Source organism: Aegilops tauschii, chromosome 7 (genome assembly GCF_002575655.3).
Source record: "Aegilops tauschii subsp. strangulata cultivar AL8/78 chromosome 7, Aet v6.0, whole genome shotgun sequence".
Classification (NCBI taxonomy): domain Eukaryota; kingdom Viridiplantae; phylum Streptophyta; class Magnoliopsida; order Poales; family Poaceae; genus Aegilops; species Aegilops tauschii.
In genome coordinates, this window is record NC_053041.3 from 411,653,989 (window position 1) to 411,676,213 (window position 22,225).

At 47.4% G+C, this 22,225-nt stretch overlaps 1 pseudogene; it reads right to left on the bottom strand.

Annotated features, from left to right (window-relative positions):
- Positions 1 to 15,206: 15,206 nt before the first annotated feature.
- On the bottom strand, positions 15,207 to 20,662 carry LOC109743801 (pentatricopeptide repeat-containing protein At2g33680-like; annotated as a pseudogene).
- Positions 20,663 to 22,225: the final 1,563 nt, after the last annotated feature.

Here is a 22,225-nt window from a genome sequence, read left to right on the forward strand (position 1 = left end):
AGCTCAGAAGGACTCGCAGATCTCCATCTTTGTTGCCGTGATGACCAATACAATGTTGTTTTAGGATTCTTTCTGGTGATTTCCATTTTTTTAATGTGTGCCCTGCATGGATCATGCATGTGCATGTTTAAACTATAAATTCATAATACAGCTTGCTGAACAAATCACTTTTTTGTATTTATGCACACAGGGATGCTCAGCTTGATTTCAATGGGAACTGCACAAAAATGTTCTCATGGTTCGTGCCCTCCATAATACTTCATCATGCACAATACATCGAATGTTCTCGAGTCATTCATTTCCACCTTCAACCACAAAATTAGCTACAAGAAAGGAGGTGCTGATGTGTTCAAGGCGTTGCAACATATAAAGGCGATCCAAGCTACGCGTGAAGTTGGTTGATTTTAGTGGAACTACACAAAAAGAACAACTGGTTTATTTAGCATGAGCTGACATGTCAATGTGCAAACTGATGGCAAACCACGCCCACTCCACAATAGTAGGCATTTGATATTTTGGAATGGGAAAACCTTCTCAAGGTTTGCTCATTGATGTTCGCAAAAATATACGCATTTGATATTTTGGAATGTGACAACCTTCTCAAATTTTGCTCATTGATGTTAGCAAGAAGACATGCATTTGATATTTTGGAATGGGACGCCCTTTGCCGTCAGCAGCATCGATCGATTTTTCTTTATTTTGTCTTCAGTTGTGAAGTAAATATTGGCTCTGACGTGTGATTCATTGAGATACATAATCATCGATTGTTGTGAATGTTGTCTATGAATTTTCAGGCATGTGAGTTTGATTGCAATGTATAGGCACGCTAAATAGCTGCTCAAACTTTTTGTACCTGTGAAACTGCAGCAAACGAGGTGATCACCGTGTATCCTGAGAATAATGCCAATACATATTGTTTTGCATGTTCATGTAATGCCACCGATACAAGAATTCGAACTAAATTCAGTCATACACGGCTGGATTTCATTAGATTTCAGACATCCTTCAACTAAAAAGGGGTGCGCTGAAGGTATAATTAATTAACCTAATCTATGATCTCCGGCGCCCATTCCCCATGTTCGGCTGAGCCCCAAGAACTGAAGCTTCTTCTCGAGCTTCACCTCGCCGATCTCCAGCTCCGCCTCTGGAGCCACAGGAAGTAAAGCTTTCCGACTCCATGTCGTTGCCAAGTAGCTAATCGGCCATCGATGTTCACCCGCCAAGCTTGGCTTCAACTGGAAGGTAGGAGCGGTGGCCTTACTTGGACCCGAGTGGCAGAGACCTACTGTCTTCTACTCTTCCTCGTTTTCTGTGTGGTGCGGCCTCGTTGCTGGCGGGGCGGGGCCTCGACGGAGCCGGCGATGTCATCTACCTCCTTGCCAGCGGGGCGGTGCCTCGGCGGAGCAGGGGAGATCCTCCACCTCATTATCGGCAGGGCGGGGCCTCAGCGGAGCCGGCGATGTCCTCTGCCTCGTTGTTGGCGGGGCGGGGCCTCGCCGTAGCCGGCAAAATCCTCTGCCTTGGTGCCGGCGGGGCGGGGCCTCGATGGAGACGACATTGTCCTCCACCTCGTCGTCGGTCTCGCCAAACAGTGCCTCACCCGCTTCATCACCCTATTTGTAGGCGGCCGCAACCTACACCACCCGCATGTGGTACCACCAGCGCGCGAGGCGGCTCTCGCGGGCGGAGCCGTATGACTCGAGCAGCGCCTCCTGCTCTGCCCACTGCGCTGCTATCTTCTTCTCCGCCTGCAGGTGCTCTTGGAGGACATGGTGGTTTTAGGCGTCGTCGGCCTACACCTCTCGGAACTGCTCCTCACGCTTCTGCCTCACCATGTCCATGTATTGGACACGTGCCTAGCCGATGGTCATGGTGCAATGCACCCGCAAGGATGGCGCGGATGAGGGGGTTGGTGCCGGCTCGTCGACTACCACGTTCCCCATTGGGACGTCGTTGTCCTCTGGCTGGCTGCCGGCCAGCCAGTCGGCAACAATGGCTGCCATCTCCTTCTGGTTCGTTGTCCGCTCGTCTCGAATAGTGCTGGAGTGCGAGGAAGCCATGGCGGGGGTGGTGTGGAGAGGAGGAAGGGAACAAAGGCGGATGACTGCGGTTATGCCCGGCACAACAGTTTATATAGCAATGGTGGGTGGCAGAGGGACGGACGGGTGGCGCCGGAGTAGCCGCCTCGGCAACCGCATAACATTAATGTGGGCGGCAAACGAAAGGGCGGACGGACGAACGGCAGTTGTGTCGTTTGAACGCGGAGAAGTCGCCTACACCAGGAAGCGGCGCGGGCAGCGCTGACCTTTTCGGGCGCAAAGCGCGCGCGGGCGAGGGAGGGGGTCTGGGTTGGCCAGGGCGGTCAAACTCGTGCTTGGCAGCGGTTCGGTCCAGGCTCAGCTACGGCAACCAGACAATGGACGAGGCTTCCGAGCAAGAGCCGGCGCTACCACCCAAGCCGGTTGATGTCATGTTCACCATAGAGCAGGTGCGACCGCACTTCGACACCCTAATGGCGGAAGAGCTACCAGCGCCGCCGGAATTGGCATTCCGGCAAGCACAGGAGGACCAGTGCTACAACCTCCGTCTCCTGAACGAGCACCAGCTCGCAGAGGGTCGAATCGCCGGCGAACAAGCGAATGACAATGCCGTCACGGACATGTGGCCCAATGATCCTGACTTCCTGAATGAGCAGCAGGCGGTGTACCAGACCATCCATAGGGCCCACGAGGCCCTCTTCGCCGTCCTTTGAGTTGTTGCGCTCATCGTGGCGCTGCCGTCTTGCGTTGTCAACATGGTAAACGAACATGAGGAATCAGCAGATGACATTATGTGGAGAGGATGACAGTATGGACCCACCAGGGCCATAGCCATATGTACGCAAGTGCCTCCTTATTATATACAACTATAAAAAAATTGCTTTGTCCTAGTTTCCTGTTATCATGGTCCGACACCATTGTCAACCTATATACTCCCTCCGTCACGTAATGTAAGATGTTTTCGACACTAGTGTAGTGTTAAAAAAACGTCTTACATTATGGGACGGATGGAGTAGTCAATAAACGAGAGAATTGCAAGGAGCGCTCGACAGCTGGGACCCAGCAGTTCGAGCAGTATTTGTTTTTTGAGGTGTGAGCAGAGTTTTTCTTGAGTGATGTTTTTATTGTTGTTCAGAAGGAGCATGGGTATCAACTGGGCGGGCTATGACCCGTCTATTTTATGTCGATCAAATATCCAGCCCATATATTAGTTTTTTTAGGTAAAAATGACTAGCCCAATTATACTTTTTTGAGTAATACCCAACCCATGGGGAAATATCAAGTACTCCCATCCTTGGGGTACTCCCCATGCTCCTACTTCAAATAAGTTAATTTTAAATGTTTCAAAAAATTCTTGGAAAAAATTGAATGTGACTACAACTCCTGGAAATTTCAGGTCCAAACTATAAATGCACATTGAGAAACAAAAATGGAAAATCTAGCATAAATAGTGTCATAAAAAGACAAAATTAGCATTTGTTGTTGTTTTTTTGCAAGAAAACTTCTGATCTATTCATCTTTAATCATGGCAGTATAACAAACACCAGAAATAATAAAAATTACATCCAAATCCGTAGACTACCTAGCGACGACTACAAGCACTGAAGCGAGTCGAAGGCGTGTTGCCGTCATCGCCCCTTCATTGCTGGAGTCGGGCACAACTTGTTGTAGTAAACAGTTGTGAAGTCGTCGTGCTAAGGCCCCATAGGACCAACACACCAGAACATCAATCGCCGCCGATGAAGAATAATGTAGATCCGAAGGATCCAAACCGAAGACACACGAAATAGACGAACAACGACGAGATCTGAGCAAATCCACCAAAAATATATCTGCCGGAGACACACCTCCACATGCCTACCAACGATACTAGACATATCGCAGGAACGGAGGCTAGACGGGAGACCTTTATTCCATCTTCAGGGAGCCGCCGCCTTCTCGCCTTCCTGGACAGAACACAAACCCTAACAAAGTTAAAAGAATCGACTAGAAACGGAGCCCTCCCGCCGGCCCTTGCCAGGATCCACCGTGCATCCATGGCCCTATGGCCACCCGAGACTACTGTATATAAGTGTTGATGTACAGACAACGCTTACATCATCAGACTTCGAAAAAATTATGCAAGGTGTGGCATCGGTGACAATGGAGCGGCCAGCCGAAACACGTCGAGGACTCGAGGCTGTCCGTCGCGGCGCCATCGGCCGGTTGAGTGAAGCACACAAAAGAGGCTGAGAAGCAGCCGAGCTGGTGATGTTCAAAAAAAAAAAAAAAAAAGCAGCCGAGCTGGTGCGTCGAAGAGAGCTTGTTCGTTGATGCAGCCATGCAGCGTGAAAATGAGCCTAATTCTAAGCCAAACTGCAGCCTCGGGCCACTACGTAGTAGTACTAATGCAAAAAAATCGTTTGGGCTTATTGGTTTCCCGGTTTGTTACTTTGCGAAATGTGCCCAACCAAAACTAGCAATGGTTCAGGAACACTTGCACAATTGGGATCGGAATGTGCTTCAATGCACAAAAAAGAGAATCCGATCTGCTCAAAAGCAAATGGAAAAAAACTGTTAGTGAGGCTATGACAGATGAGAATTTAAATAGAGAAAGAGCTTTGGCAAAGGAAATTGAGTGGTTGCTGGAGCAAGAAGAAATTCATCATGCACAATGTGCTTCAATACAACGGAAGTCCCTTTAACAGCCCACCCGAGAAAATCGCTTGGCCCCCGCGTCGCCCTCTAGGTGACACGGGTGGCGATCCATCTTGGCCACAGCAGGGCTCCGCCTCGTCCCTAACCCCTCGCCGCCGTCGATCGGAGCCGGCGGGCATAGCCCCACACGGCGTACGGCGTCGACGGGACTCTCTCCGAAGTTGCAACGTCTGAGGTCGTCACCCTCTCCCCCAAGCGAGTCAACACCGGCTGGACATTCTCTGTCTTGTATTGAAGGAGCTTCGATCTCGACATAGAGGTCTGACATAGAGGGCTAGCTTCAGCCCGTCGGCCGCCCACGATGCCTAATGCCTTCCCCTGCACAATAGATCAGATCTGATTGGTTCATGATGGGGGAGTAGGCGAGGGCTCGTCCTCTCATCGATCCGTCTGGATTCGGTATGCGGCACGCCTCCTCCATTGGCCGGCGCCATCCGGTAGTGGTATTCATCAGACCTTACCATGGCGGCATCGCCCGACTTCTCGAGCTACAGATTGCAATGGCCGCTCAAGGATTTTTTGTGAGAGTTTCTCTTTTCAGATTCGGTGGCTATTGTCAGTGGCTCGTACCGAGGAATTTGTGGGATGCAGCCAAAATGCTCCTTTGTGAGTTTTGGTGGCTCTCACTTTTGTCCAGCTTGCCTTCAGTGATGAGACACAATCTATGGACGGCGATTTAACGCAGAGGGTAAGGTTGTGCAGCAACAGTGTATGCAGCTGTTGGGATCGCGGAAAAGTGGTGGCGACAACACATGATTGACTTCAATTCGGTGGTGCTTCTGGACTACCTGGTCTCGAGCTCCGAGGTGAAAATCCTAGGTCTGACCCAAGTTGGTTATACCTAGCAATGGCGATGTTTTTTCATCGTTACCTTGTTGAAGGCATTGCTCGGATATGCTCAGACTTGTTCCTCAGGGTGAAAACCTAGAATCTTATCTTTGATGGTTGGATCCGGTGACGGCGGAGTTTGAGCGTTGTTCCCTTCCTAAAGGCGTTGCTATTGAAGAACTTCGTCGTCCTTGTGGTGTCAGGAGAATGTTGGTGCGGATAAGGTCATTACTGTAGTTTGTCGATCGCTATGTTGATCGCTTCGGCTTTTTTCTTCTTCTTTTTCCATGCTAAGGCATAGCTTTGGTCTTGTATGAATTTGCTATTTGCCGGCGTGTTTAGTGTGTGTTGGCTGTGTGCATCTTTTAGCTATGCAGAGCCCGGGTGTGTGCTCATTATGTTTGTATTCACTTGATGCTTCATTTTGAGCTAATAAAATCTACCCTTTGTCCAAAACAACAAAGCCGAGTTGACTGGTTAAAATTTGGAGACATGAATACTTCCTATTTCCAGAACTTTGCATCTGCTAGACGTAAAAGAAATACCATTAAAAGGTTAAGAGGAGACAATGGTACTCGGCTGGAAGGTAATGCTGTTCTAAACCCACATATATCCCAATATTTTGCGGGCTTACTTGCTACAGAGATAGATGAGCCAGACCCGGACCTTTTGGACAAAGTGGTACCAAAAGCCTCTCATGACATGAACGACAATCTGATGAAACCATACACAGCAGAAGAGCTAAAGAAGACTCTATTTTCTATTGGAGATATGAAAGCTTCGGGGTCTGATGGGTTACATGCAGTTTTTTCAAGAAGTGCTGGCACTTTATTGGGGATTCTCTAACGGCAGAGGTTCTTGCAGCAATAAATAACAAAACAATTCTTGTAGGATGGAATGATACGATCATCGTTTTGATACCGAAGGTAGAATCCCCTGAGCTCATTACTGAATATAGACCCATAAGTCTGTGCAATGTTTTGTACAAGGTAATATCCAAGATGATAGCGCTCGCTTGAGATCTATTCTTGATGATGTAATCTCTCCAATTCAAAGTGCGTTTGTGACTAGTAGAATTATTACTGATAATATTCTACTAGCTTATGAAAGTCTGCATACTATTAAAAATAAGAAGAATGGCAAGTGGATCTATTGCGTTGTAAAATTGGATATGCACAAAGCGTATGACAGGATCGAATGGAACTTCCTGCGCAACATGCTGATACGACTGGGGTTCCATGAGGAGTTTGTACTTCTTCTGATGGCTTGTGTACAATCAGTCTCTTACAGGGTCAGGTTTAACAACCAAGAGACAAACTCTTTTATACCCGGCAGGGGGCTCCGACGGGGAGACCCGCGATCACCCTACCTGTTCCTAATTTGTGCATAAGGGCAATCTTGTTTACTGGCTCATAAAGAGGAGGTTCGTGGCATTGAAGGTGTCAGGGTTTGCAGAAATGCACCATCAGTTTCGCATTTACTTTTCGCTGATGATTCCCTTATCCTTTTGAAGGCTAATATGACTAATGCAACCTCATTGAGACAGGCTTTAGATCAATATTGCGCAAGTTCAGGAAAAATGGTCAGTGAAGCTAAATGCAATATATACTTCAGTCCGAATGTAGGTGTTGAAACAAAGGCTGAGATATGTACGGAGTTGAACATTGTGTCCGAAGCACTCTCAGACAAATATCTTGGCCTGCCAACTATGGTTGGGGTGGACAAGAGCGAGAGCTTTGTTCATCTTCTCGAGAGAATTATAAATAGATTGAAAAGTTGGAGAGAGAAATTCCTATCTATGGGGGGGAGGAAATACTATTGAAGGCAGTGATACAATCTATCCCTGTTTTTGCGATGTTAGTTTTTAATATTCCAAAGAAACTGTGCAAGGAGATGACGGATGCAATGGCTGAATTTTGGCGGGGAGATACGGATGACCAGAAACGTATACATTGGATGGCATGGTGGAGAATGTGTATCCCTAAAATAGATGGAGATCCTCTCCCCCTCTCGCGCGACCGCGTCGTCCCCGCGGGCGACCGGCCGCGCCCCGGCGCCCCTCCTCTAGAGCCCCCTCCCCTCCCTTCCCGCCGCTGTCGCCGGCACCCGCGGCCGGGCCTGGCCCCTGGGTCGCTGGGGCGGCGGCCTCCAGCCCTTCCCCTCTCGGTGCTCCCCGGCGCGGGGCGGTGTGCGCCGGGAGGTGCTCTTCGACGGCGGCGGTCCGACGTGGCGGCGGAGTTCCCGGCGCGGCGTGGATGGACGACTGGGCAACGGCGTCGCCGTTGGCGGCGGGGTGGCGTGGCGGCGCGGCTTGAACCAGCCCGCTCGGCCCAGATCTGGGCCCTTCGGGCCCCATCTGGGTTTGGGCGGGCCGGCGGCGTGGCCTCCAGGAGGCGGGAGAGCGGCGCTGGCGGCTGGCAGCGGGCGGCGCAGGTGCCGGCTTGCTGCAGCATGGCCGGCGGGGCTTTGTGGGCCCATTGCGGGCCTGGCCGGGCCAGGGGTGGCCTGGTGTGCCCTGCTGCCACGTCCGGACGGCGACCGCGACATCGTCGGGGGCTCGGGCCTCCCGCACATCGGCGGGGGAGGTGGTTCCCTCCCGCTTGGCTTCGGTGTGGTTCCTCCCGTCGCTTGGCGCTTCTTTCCGGTCTCCTTGGCCTCGTGGTGGTGTTCGCAGCGGGGCGGCGTGGATGTGTCCAAGACCGTGGTGGCGCGTGCTTGCGGGTGGCAAGATGGTTGGATGGCCCCGGTTCGAGTGGGTAGCGGTGCTTGGGGATGCGGGAGAAATCTCTGCCGATTCATCCGGCTCCGACGCGGTGACACCTGAGGGTGCCATCATTCCTTCCTGAAGGGCGTCGGCGCTACCCATCCCCCGCTCCCCTCCGTATGCCGGGGGAAACCCTAGGACATGTCTGGGCAGCAGCGCCGTTGGCGTCGCATTCCTTCTTGGAGGTGCTGCTTGGTATGCGGCGGTCCGGTGCCATGGCGTGTGGTGGGACGAAGATGGAGGGCGCAGCGGTGGCGGATCATCTGTGCTTGTCGAGCTGCCGTTGTTGGCTTTTATTCCTTCTTCTTTTTCCCTTTTGGGCTTGTTGGGCCGTTCGCCCCGGCAGTTACCCTGTGATCGATGTCTGTTGTTGTATAATATAAAGCGGGGGGAAACCCTTTTTCGGTAAAAAAAGATGGAGGTATGGGGTTTCGTGATTTACACTCCTTTAACCTTGCTATGTTGGCAAAGCAATCTTGGAGACTATTATCAAATCCAAACTCGGAAGTCCTAAAAGCAAAATATTATCCCAATTGTAACCTTCTGAAGGCGGGGCCAAAGAAGGGTTCATCTTTTACTTGGCAAAGTATTGTGGCCGGACTTAGTACTTTCCGAAGGGGCATATTTGGAGAGTGGGATCAGGTAACATGATAAACATCTGGGAAGACCATTGGGTCCCTGGGAGCCCAAATCGTATGGTTCAAACACCGAAGGGCCATGTTCTTCTTAATACAATAAATGAGCTTATTGACCCTGCAACTGGGAATTGGAATGTAGAACTGCTCCAAGACATCTTCTATCCGGTGGATGTTGATAGAATCTTACGTAAAACTCTGCCGCCGTTTACCGGGGCTTCCATTCAAAGCTTATCACACTTCTCCTTTCGACCTTTCAGCACCGGGCAGGTGTCAGACTCTATACATCGTGTTCGATTCCCACTACCGGCTCCATACTCCTTCTTTATGATATATGCATGATATAATATATACATCATGCATTTGTATCTGGATTTTTTGATTTCCTAAAAGAGTTTTGGTCTAACAGTTTTTTCTCGGAAGAAGCAAACAAATAAAAGAAAGAATAAAATATGAAAGAAAAGCGTCCATGACCCACCTTTCTCTACTCAACCTGTCATCTTCTCTCCTCGCTCCCTGGGACAAATAAGACTATTTATTAAGTGATAAACAAGATAAACTAGTGATATTATCTAAGCTTCTGGCCATGTCTGATTGGCATTCAAGTCTGCCTTCCTCTCGGTGAACATCAACAGGAGGACTTCGTGGCATGGCATCATACACGATCATATGTTTTCTCTGTTCGATCTTCTTATTATATTGAGTGGGATCATGCCCATCGTCACAGACTTACCCGACCAGATGGCCAAGGGGCTTCTGCTCGCAACCCTGTTTGGAATATACTATGGAGGCTTGATGCTCCTAGTAAGATCAAAATTTTCGCATGGAAGGCTCTACATGGAATAATACCGGGATTAGCCGTATTGGCAAATGGACATATACCCACTTTGGGCCAATGTCCGGTCTGCTCAATGGGCGCAGAAGACATCAAGCACCTGATGTTCACATGTGCTCGTGTGAAGCAAGTTTGGAACTCTGTTGGTTTAGTGGACATCATTGAGGAGGCTACAAGGATTGACAGGTCGGGTTCAGTGGTTTTGGAAGAACTCTTGAGACGTCCTGGCAACAAATCTCCTGTCCTTGGTCATGTCGGCTTAAAAGAGATGGTTATCACAGGAGCATGGTATATTTGGTGGCAGCGGAGAGAATTCGTAAAAGGTGCGCATGTGGCGCCGCCAACTCGATCAGCTTTAAGTATTCAAGCTTTGGCGAGTAACTTTGGTGCAGCTAGTGTGAAAGCAGTACCACATGAAGTGTCATGGACCAAGCCGCCTAAGCAGATTTACAAACTTAACGCTGATGCAGCTTACGTTGATGGCTCAGGAGGAGCGGGTGCGGTCATTCGTAACGATGCTGGAGAAGCGATTGCTGGTACTTGCGAACCGCTTCGGCACATCCATGATGCAACAACAGCCGAAGCTTTGGCTCTCCAGATGGGCTTAAATCTTGTGGAAATAATCGGATGCTTGCCAATCATTGTAGAAACAGACTCACTGAAACTAGTTGAGGCTTTTAATGGAGTCACTCAGATATGGAGTCCTTACTCAGCGATCCTTGTGGAGTGCTTTCAAATTGCTCACAGGATAGGAAATTTTTCCTTGCAACACTGCAACCGGGAAGCAAACTACGTGGTGCACAATCTAGCTAGACATGCTTTTACTACAAATTCTCTAATTTTCGGGGACGATCACCCACCTAGCTTTATTGTTTTGGATGTAATTCACGATGTAACTGTGTTGAAAAATCGATAAATGCACCATGAAGGTTTTCCCTCAAAAAAAAACTTGAGGTTTCACCCACAAAAAAAAGCCTTGAGGTTTCGGACCTGTTCTTTAATGCATAGACTATTTCATGAGGAAACTCGGTTTGAATCCTTTGGAAGCAGCCACTCGAAGCAAAACGGTCTAAAACTAATCAAAGAAACATCTACCTTCATAATTCAAATCGAGAATGCATAAAGTTCAACCAGAAGGACTGTATCAACATGGAAATTCCATCGACATGCAACAACTTTTCACTTCATTCTCATATGAACACAAGGGATTGTGAAACAAACACTAGGTGACATCGGCCTGGAACGCAAGCAAGGTCAAGGCAAGGTAAGTTAGAACAATCTCATCAATTTTGCAACTGGAATTGCTAATGTGCAAACAAGCAAGCAGACTGAAATCGAACAAGTAGTTGAGCATTGTAAAAATTAATTTTACTTGAATATAAGCAAACTTCATAGATTGACATGTAGTTCTTTCTTTCTGAATATAGAACAGATGCACACCAGATATTATCATGCACGAATATGCACACATGAGACAATACAATAGTATAATGCACCAATCAGCAGTTGGGATATTGCTGAAGCGCATCAATTTCCCAAGGCAGTTAATGAATGATCTGTGGCAGGAAAATGGAATTCTCATAACATTACTCAAGTGGCCTGTTCTATACACCAAGAAGGAGATATCTGTATATTTATCCAGCAGCATTCAATCAAATTCGGACACAAAACAGACACACACAGAGATAGGTAACCAACCAGATACTTACATAGATGGCTGTGCAGTCATATCAATTGAAGGCAACACTAAACTGAAGAAAGCAATTCAAGTGGTGACTACCCAAAGCAAAACAATTTAAAACTAATCAAAGAAACATCTAACTTCATAATTCAGATTGAGAATGCATAAAAATCAACCAGCAGGACCGTATCGACATGCAACAGGTTTCCACTTTTTTCCTTAGATCAAAACAAGAGATTGAGAAAAAAAAACACAAGGTGACATTACTGGCCTGGGAATGGTGCAAGCAAGTTCGACGCAATATACGTTAGAACAAGCTTATCCATTTCGCACCCGGAATTGCTAATGTGCAAACCAGGCAGCAGACTAAAAGGTACAGACAATAAGTAGTTGAGCATTCTAAAAATTAATGTTACTTGAATATAAGCAAACTTCATAGATTGACATATAGTTCTTTTTTTCTGAATATAGAACAGATGCACACCAGATATTATCATGCACGAATATGCACACATGAGACAATATAATGCTATAATGCACCAATCAGCAGTTGGGATATTGCTGAAGCGCATCAATTTTCCCGAGGCAGTTAATGAATGATCTGTGGCAGGAAACTGGAATTCTCATAACATTACTCATGTGAGTTGTTCTATACACCAAGAAGGAGATATATGTATATTTATCCAACAGCATTCAATCGAATTCGGAAACAAAGCAGACACACAGAGAGATAGCTAACCAGATATGTCCCATAATATAAGATCATTTTTGCCAGATGGTTGTGCAGACATATCAAATCAAGGTAACACTAACTGAAAAAGCAATTCAAGCTGCGACCACCCAAAGCAAAACGATCTAAAACTAATCAAAGAAACATCTAGCTTCATAATTCAGATTGAGAATGCATAAAAATCAACCAGCAGGACTGTGTCGACATGCAACAGCTTTCCACCTTTTTGAGAGAAAAAAACACAAGGAGACATTACTGGCTTGGGAATGGTGCAAGCAAGTTCGAGGCAATACACGTTAGAACAAGCTCATCCGTTTCGCACCCGGAATTGCTAATGTGCAAACCAGCCAGCAGACTAAAAGGTACAGACAATAAGTAGTTGAGCATTCTGAAAATTAAGTTTACATGCCGAACCGGAAACGGTGGTACCACCATAAGTAGGTTCTTTTGGTATTGACCAACAAGTCCCTCTCATTGAGATTAATACCAGCTGACATTTCCATATATTTATCCAGCAGCATTCTGTCGAATTTGGATACAACACAGACACAGAGATAGACACGTTACTGACACTTAAACTGAAGGACGCGATTCAAGTCCGCCTGCTCTAGCGACTGAGAGCTACATTGCTATACACGTATTCAGCATCATTCATGGAACGTCCGGGGAAAGCGACTCAATATAGACACGGAGAGAGGTAACTTTGCTTTGAAACAGACGAACTGCGGTGATGGGACTCACTGAACATTGCGTGCCTGGGAGATCGTGACCTCGGTGTTGAGGAGGTCGGTGACGGCCTGCATGAGTGGGGCGACGCCGGTCCTCAGCTCCGCCACCTCCTCCTTCGCGTCAGCGCGGCGGACGTACTCGCTCAGGCGGTTGCAGAGGTCCTCCGCCCTGATGGAGAACTGTCCCCCCGTGGCCCCCGCGTGGTCGGAGAGGTTGTTGATGTAGAGGCGAAGGGCGTCGACCAGAGAGGACATGTCGGGGAAGGTGTGCAGGGCGGGGAGTACAGCTGACTCGAGCGCGAGGAGGAGACCCACGGACCTGTCCAACCTTCTAACAGGCTCGGCGTTGGAGATCCTCCAGGCGCGGTCCTGCACCTTGGCCATCTGGACCATCGCGTTCACGGTGGCGACGCCGCGGGGACGGAGACGGGAGATCCTCACGGTGCGGCAGTCGCAGGTTCCTCCCGCGAGGACGATGTCGTGGAAGATCGGCACGAGGCCCTCCCCTCAGATCTCGGCCATCTCCTTCCTTCCGCAGGTTTGTCCCTCTCTCACCTTCTCTCTCGCTCGCCGTGGGAAGAAGTCCCGAAGGTTGGAAGGGGCAGGTGGATTTTAGATTCAAATTTGAAATGGGTCGGCTTGGCCGCCAGAACTACCTATTTATAAGCGCCCAGCGCAGGAGGGGAGTGGATTGGGGCTCGGAGTCGTACCCCGCGAGGCAAATCCAACAGGAGGATTCGTGAATGGGCCTGCAGATGGGAGCGCTTAAGGCGGTTCGCCCGCATGGGCCGGCCCAATATATCCGCTTATCCCGCTCCTCGTTAGCTGGTTCGTCTCGCTTGATGTCCCTGCCTCGCTATGCTATTTTTCTCGGCTCTCTTATGGAAACATGGCTAGTAGTTTTATGGTTTTTAATATTCTAGTGAAATACAGAAATTTATGAAAATAAAAAATGTTTGCGAATTTAAAGGACAATTTTAGGCCAAAGTTGCTTAGTTTTTAGGTTGTTCATCATATTGACTTCGGCGACGGTGATGGCGACGCTCAATAAAGTTTTTTCAGATCCTACTTCGACAAGGCGATCGGTCCTATGGTTGGGGTTGGATTTAGAATCCAGCCTGTTCAAGCAAGGATGGTGCAGCGGCCACGACATCCTCGTGATGGACTTGTGTCCTCGGGCTTCGTCATTGCAACGGCGTTTGCTCCAGCGCCGGCGTGGAGCTTGGGAGGTAGTCCAGGAGCGGATGCAGATTGTGGTCTGCATCGGCGGCATCTGGAAGACGGCGGATCGTGTGCTGGGTTCGTGGTACGTGAATGGCAGGTATGGTTTCCTCCACCGACGTCTTAGTCGTGTGGGGTTGCCAGATCTGAAGTTTAATGGCGTGTCCGGGGTGTTTTCCCGGTCTGATTCGTTCAACGGCGATGGTTTCGCCTTTGGCGAGCCATCTTGAAGGTCCACAAAGCTGCATATCAGCGAGGAGCCGCGTCGAGTTCGGGTGTGGAGGTGATCCGTCATTTTTTTTCCTTTGGTGGTTGTTGTGGTGCCAGAGGCAGGTGACGGGCATTGGTGTCAAGCTCAGAGGTTTCTTCAGTCTTGTTCGTAGTTGTACTTCTTGGCTGGTGTTCCTTTTTGCAAAGGTTAGCGCTCTGCTATTTGTTCAGTTTTGCGAGGTCGTCGTGCACGTGGCGTGTACAATGTTCCTTATGATATAAATGAGACACATATTACCATGAAAAAAGTAGTATATTGGTGAATTTAAAATTGTTTGCGGTTTCCAAAATTGGTCATGAATTCAGGAGATGTTCATCGATCCATAAAAAGTTCGCAAATCTAAAAAAGTTCATGAATCTGAAAAAAATTCACGGATCTGAAAAATCATTGATTTGAAGAAAATCATGAATTTAGAAAAAATGTTCATGAATTTAAAAATCTCTGTAGATTTTAAAAATAGCTCATGAACTTGAAAAAAGTTCGTTGTTTCAAAAATTGTTCATGCATTAAAAAACGTACACAAATTTGAAAAAGTTCATGAATTCAAAATAGGTTTGCAAAATTTTAAAAGGTTCACGAATATGAAAAAGTGACTGCAATTTTGAAAAAATCATGAATTAAGAAGTGTTAAAAAGTTTGATTTTTTCACAAAGTTAAGAAAATGATATTTAAAAATGTTTGCATTAAAAAGAACCAAAAGGTAAAACAAGAAATAAAAAAACAAACTCTACTGAATAATAGAGAAATGAAAAGACCTGGCTAGAAGCTCATAGATGCTTCCTTGAAGGGTTTTTATATGAAGAAACTGAATGGAGATGCATGCATGCATTGTGTTGATCAACGATATTCACGTTTGACGTCATGCGAGCGTACACCCCTGGTCATACGCAGTGCGTTGTCGAATCAGGAGACTAAAACTAAGTGATATCGATGAAATATACTATTGGGCCGATCCACTAAAAGAAACCGAGGGGTGCAGGGTTGCGCAACGTACGGCTAACACACTAGTGGCTGGGACGCGCCTTAGGCGCGTCTCTTGGGGCGCGATTGTTCGCACTAATCCAGCTGTAGTACTTGGTAACGCCTCGGAACAGATATCAGTTGAGTGTTGCAACAACCTGTTGATGAATTTCTCTATGTACTGTCATGATTCTGCAGGTGCATCCAAATCTGTATAATAGCAAAAGAGTAATATCAGCAAAAGAACATAGTACTTCCATGTAAAGAACCATATAGAAAGATATAAAATAGGACTCTAAAGAGAATCTTTCATGAAAAACCTTACAAAACTGACCAGAAACTTAACCTTAGAACAGAGCCAGATCTTTGTCAACATAAAATGAAACGGCTATTCGACCAAAGAAAAAACTGAAGCTGCACTGGTTGAGGAATCTAATGCTAATTGAATGACCAATTATATAGAGCATAGGCATTTAGAAACATAATGCGGATAATAGCCAAGTCATTCGAAGGGATTAGAAACATTAGCAATATTTTAATCTCCAAGTAAACCTTGTAAACTGCATGAGAATATCTCGTGATCGCCTTGAATTGACAACATGAGAACAAGATCTGCAAGGACATTTAGTGTTTAGACAGGTTTTTTTATATCGATTTCCTTGGGAGTTAGCTAAAATAACTATTGCTCTATAAGAAATTAATGGCCAATCTATCTGGTACATATATAAAATCTGGATACATGCATTATTTGTGAGCTTAACATATCAACTTGGAACCCAACCGAAAACACAAAGGAACTTATAATTAGTAAAGCAAGTATTTTATTTGCATTAATCTCTGAAATCATAAGCTCTTCGCGAATCTGGAATTTCTCTTTTAGTTAAAATACATCATGTATTGATAATATAACCTGCCATGCCCAATATTATTTTCATGTCAAGTTACGGAAGGAACACCTACTCACACATGTAAATGATTGAATCTACAGCTGAACTGAATATATGAAGACAATTAACTTCTAAGGCAGTGGCAAAATGACCTTTTGTCAGGGCAAAGGATACATATGAAAAATTGGCAGGCTAATTAAACACAACAGAGAATAATTAGGGACATTTTCACTATGTAAAATGCATTAATAAATAAACAAAAACTATTCCTAAGAAGATCCAAGTACAAACACTTTGTAAGATAGCACAGTTATCTACCACATCAACAACAAACTGCAGTGTAACACCAAACCCAACGATGGCAAGGCCATGCTCGTATCCACTGAATTTGTTAACTGAATCACATAAATAGAAAGAGCTTGCTCAAGGGCAATACTTGTTACTAACTTTCCCATAATACCTAATAATAAGATCAAATAGACATTGCACCAATGGGAACAAATTGACAAGATGCACACATATTAATAGGATATGGAACATACATGTTTACTAAATAATATTTAGGCCAAGAAAGTTATATAACAATATAATTTAGTCCCAACAATTAGTGTTACCATCCTTTTTAACTTGGGATGCACCCCGTAACCAGAATACCGGTTTGAATTGAAAGAGTATTTATGTGTTGGAGAAAAATAAATTCTTCCTTCTTTCCAGCCCGCAAAAATACGTCTGCATCTTCACTCTATACGAAGTGTGTTCCAAAAGAAGCAATTCAATAATGGCCCTGAAATTAACATTGCCATGTAACAGAGCAGTGTAATTTACCTGATCTCTCTCAAACGGTTGCTTGCAGTCATGTGTTTTAACCAGAGCTTTTGCTCACGAGTATGGAGGACATATGCAGTAGTTCAATCACCAAGCCATAAGATATGGCTGTAATTAGAATGATAATTGAATTAGTAATAAGTTTTCTCTTGCCTCCACATTGCTCTGCTGAATAAGGAAAAAAATACATACAACTGCTCGAGAATTGTTTCATGTCACTTAACATCATGATATCCATGGTCACGGGGAAACCTCCAAGTTCTTGGACCTCTAGCCTAGGTAACACTTACTCGCATGCAGAGTATCATGCTTGAATCTCTGAAAATTTCCCTTCGCTTTCCTGCAAACAAGAGAAACAACCAACCAATCAATACCGTAACTTCTTCCAAACATGAGATGGGACATGCCTTAAGGGATTGAGGTTCCCTGCTCCCCACATAATTTCCAAATTAAAAGTATTTTGATTTGTAAAACCAACTGTGCGAGTGTTCAAAATGTTTCTGCGAATGGGCACAAAGCTCCCACATATCCGAACTTTTTGGACAAAGCGAACAAAGTGAACAAAAATTGTGCAACCTGTGTCTTACTGTAATTATATACAGGACCAAATGAAATTATACCACATTCTTCCTCAAAAAGAAAACAAGAAGAAATCATCCCACATTTTATCGGTGGTGGTGGTTGGGTGTTGATTAATCTTGAAATACAGAAATGGTCGCTAATATCACAAAGATTTAGTTTAGCTAAGATCAGGCACGATTTGCAGAATGAGGAGTTAATGACCTGCTGGTGCATCCTCCATTATTCATAGGGTAGCTTCCAACTGTATTAGCTTTCACCTCATTTTCTTGTAAATACTGATGGTAATGCGCAGGGAGGTGTCTCAAGTCACAATTCATCAAGAAGTTGCTGCAGCAGCATGAGAAGATAACTGAAACAAGGCACACTAATGTTAGAACTTAGAACTAAAGCTTGTAAAAATGCCACCCTCATCAAAACAGGATTGTTCTTGATTCTCCAAGACAAAATCCTAATGCACCTACCAAGAAATATGGCTATTATACCATGCCTTGCGCATGGAGGGAAGGCCAGCCTCACCGACGTCCACCCGTGGTGGCGAGGAGGAACTTTAGGAGGAGCACGTGGACGACAGATGCATCGAGCGGAAGAACGGCGCCGATGACAGATCTGATGACCTATCGCTGCATTTATCAACAGCAACCTTGACGTCCTCGTCAGGCGGCCCCGTCGCCGTACACCAGCGACGGGTAGCCGCGCCGCGCGATGGACGTAGTCAAGTTAGTCAGAGTGATGCCCTCCTTGTCCATCCTGGCATACAACCTCAAGGCTTCCTCGTGCTCCCCATTCTGCAAATGCCCGACAACCATAGACGTCCAAAGAACAATGTCTCGTGAAATTGATCAAAACCTTCCTTTGCATCAGCAATACAGCCACATTTGGCATACATGTCTACTAGCTTCACCATCAACCATGTGCGTGCTTTCCTTCCATCGATGCTCCCACATCACTACAAGCATAGAGCACACCAACCAGTGAACTCACTTGGTGAAAACCCTTCAGTAAGCATCTGTAAAAACATTCTAAATGCGCTTTCTGCATTCCCATTCTGCGCGTACCCAGTGATCACCGCAGACCAAGTGATGGAGTTCCTCTCCTTAGACGACGCAAACACATGTAATGCTGCATCCATACAACCAACCTTTGCATACATCGTGACAAGCGAGTTTTCAACCGACACAAACACCACCAGCCCATCCTACACTGCCAACCCATGCAGCTGCACCTCCATCGGCAAGCCCAATGGCACACTAACCATGCCAAGAACTGTTGTGGCCACAAACTTGTTTTTTCTGTGATGGGTACTCGTGAAGCATCACCTGGAAGAGCTCAAAGGCATCATCAGAGCATTTTGTAGCAGCATAGCCGCCACCTTGGCGGCCCATGAGAACTCATTTCGCAGCAGCATTTCGTCAAACACTCTGCGGGCTTCGGGGATAAAGGTCCAGTTTGCAGTTATTGTTGAGCAGAGCTGTGGACACGACCACATTGGAGCTAGCCGAGGGGGCCTTGCAAGCGAGAGTGTGGGCAGCGGCTCCAGCAGACGCGGAGCGTGCGAGAGTGGGTTGAGCAGGAAGTTCCACGAGGCGACGTCGCGGGCGACGGCGGGGATGTCCGCGAAGACGACCAGGGTCGCGGGGACGAGGGGCCGCGGGAGGGAGGAATGGAAGGTGATGAGGGAGTTGGAGACGGGCGCGTGGGAGGCGGCGCCGCACTTTGAGCGCGCCCAGGCATGGAGCGCCTCGCCGTCGTGGGTGTGGGCATGTACTCATGAGGCAGAGTGGCGGCGGTGGCGGAGAGCACCCGTTTGTGCCTCCTGGCGGCGATGGTGACGCGTGAGCTCGATGGAAGCCTGGATCCGTCGGTCCCGGTGGCGAGCACAACTCGGGAAACAACTCCTCCCCCGAGCAGCCCAGATCATGCAGCGAGCGGTGTCAGAGAGTGAGCTGAGGCGGGTGGTGAGCCATGGGGTTGGGGACGACGGTGACCCATCCTTCTGGCAGCTAGTTCGGCCGGATCGATCCGCTGCCTCCCGCGTCAAGGCAGAGCACAGAGATCAAAACCGCCGCCGCCGCCTCCACCTTCTTCTCCTCCCACCCACTCCTCCCTCGAGACGACGACGTTGGTGTGACTGCGTATGAGAGCTGAGAGCATCTCCGACAGCCGCCGACGCGCCGCGCGCGGGCAGCGCTGGCTCCAGCAGCCGCGCTAAAATGCAGCGCGCGTAACTCTTGCACAAACAACATATGCATTCCAAAACAGAAGCAAAAATATCAAACACAAACAAAATAAATCAAAATAAATAATTTAATTTTGTTATTATTACAACTCAAACAAATAGTTTATCGTTCAAAACAACAAATAGTGCAATAAATAAACACAACAAATAGTTCAACAATATAATGTCGAACGAACAAATCATGATGCTCTTTGTCGTTCATTCTATGCCCACCACTCCTCAATGAGATCCTTTTGAAGATCATCATGCGCTGCGGGACGTCGAATCGCATGGTAGGAGGCAACAAAACGGGCGACCCTTTCAGCCCTCCGTCGCACTCGCACGGAATGTCCCAACAGCTCATACTGAGAGTAGTCTACATCTTGGCCACGCTCATTCTCGATGATCATGTTATGCATGATCACACAAGCGTGCATGATGTACCAAAGCATTTTTTGATCCCAAAATCTAGTCGGTTCTCTCACAGTAGCAAATTGGGCTTGCAAATTCCCAAAAGCTCTTTCCACATCTTTTCTAGCCGCCGCCTGAGCATTGTGGAAATCAAGATTTTTCCTACCTTCCGGCTTTTTCAACGGCTTCAGAAAGTTTTGCCACTTTGGATAGATGCCATCCGCTAGATAATAGCCATAGTTGTATGTACGGCCATTTGCTACAAACTGTACCGGTGGCAAATCACCATTTGCAATCTTATTCATCAGTGGTGACCGGTTGACAACATTGGTGTCATTCAAAGATCCAGGCATTCCGAAAAATGCATGCCAAATCCAAGTCTCTTGATCGGCCACCGCTTCAAGGATTATAGTGGAATCCTTTTTTTGGCCGTGGAATTGCCCATGCCATGCCTTTGGACAATTTTTCCAACTCCAATGCATGCAATCTATTGAGCCAAGCATACCAGGGAAGCCGCGAGCTTTCTTCATCTCCAATAGCCTTGCGACGTCTTCAGCATTGGGAGATCTCAAATACTCCTGGCCAAACACTTGCACAATTCCGACTGCGAAGCGCTTGACACACATGATGGCTTGGCTCTCACCCATAGCCAAGTGATCATCAACTAGATCAGCCGGGATACCGTATGCCAACATACGCAAAGCGGCTGTCACCTTCTGAAAGGTGCTATGCCCGAGCTCTCCGGCAGCATTCCTCCTTTGCTGAAAAAACCGGTCATGGCTAGCCAGTTTCTTTGCAATGCGCCTGAACAACTCGGTGCTCATCCTAAACCGGCGACGAAAGTACGACTCTGCGTATGTGGGATTCTCCATGAAATAGTGCCTCATCAATCTGTTATGGTCATCGATCCTATCCCTCCAAATTTTCTGCCGACCCATAACCGAACCACCGTGCTTCGGTTTTTTGTTGATGTGCATAGCTAGGATCATTGCAAGATCCTCCTCCTCTTCCATATCAAATTCTTCTTCGGAAGAATCATACAACGAACTCATCTACAATGTTCAATACTATGCTATTAAAACTACAATCAACATGCACCAAATTCATGAAGTTTGAGCAATACATACCTTGCAGGCGTTTTGTCAAACACCTTGCGGGCGCCGAGCGCCCGGGCGTTGTTCGTCAGAGGATGGACGCGCGCGAGGGGCGGCGGTGACTAGAGGGGGGCGGAGGAAGCCGCCGCGGCGCGAAGATAGGCCAGGGAAGCGCCGAAACGGTCGCCGGGTGGAGCGGGCGGCGGCGGCGCCGCGGCTGGAGGGGGAGGGGGAGTTGCGAGCAAGAGCGCGCGCGGGAGCGGGCGCAGCAAATAAGCGGCGCGCGGTGGAGTTTCGGCCCGCGCGCCGAACTACATATGCCGCGCGCGCGGTTTTTGCGCGCCCGCTGGAGCCACTATACCGGTTGCGCGCGCGCCAAAATGGGCAATTTTGCGGCGCGGCACTTGTTTGGCGCGGCTATTGGAGATGCTCTGAGCCAGTTCCACTCCTGCTGGCGACGCTCGTGCGGCCCTGTAACGCCCACAATGCGGCTATATCTCCCACGTGTCGAGGCACGACTTAGAGGCATAACCGCATTGTGGTTTTGTCGCAAGAAGGGTCATCTTCACACAATCCCATGTAATGAACAAGAATGGGATAAAGAGTTGGCTTACAATCGCCATTTCACGCAATACATAAATATAATTCATACATCATCCAAAATACACACATAGACCGACTACGGTCAAGATCCAAATGAAAATAAGACAACCCCAAATGCTAGATCCCCGATCGTCCCAACTGGGCTCCACTACTGATCATCAGGGAAAGACACATAGTAACGACCACGTTCCTCATCGAACTCCCACTTGAGATCGATCC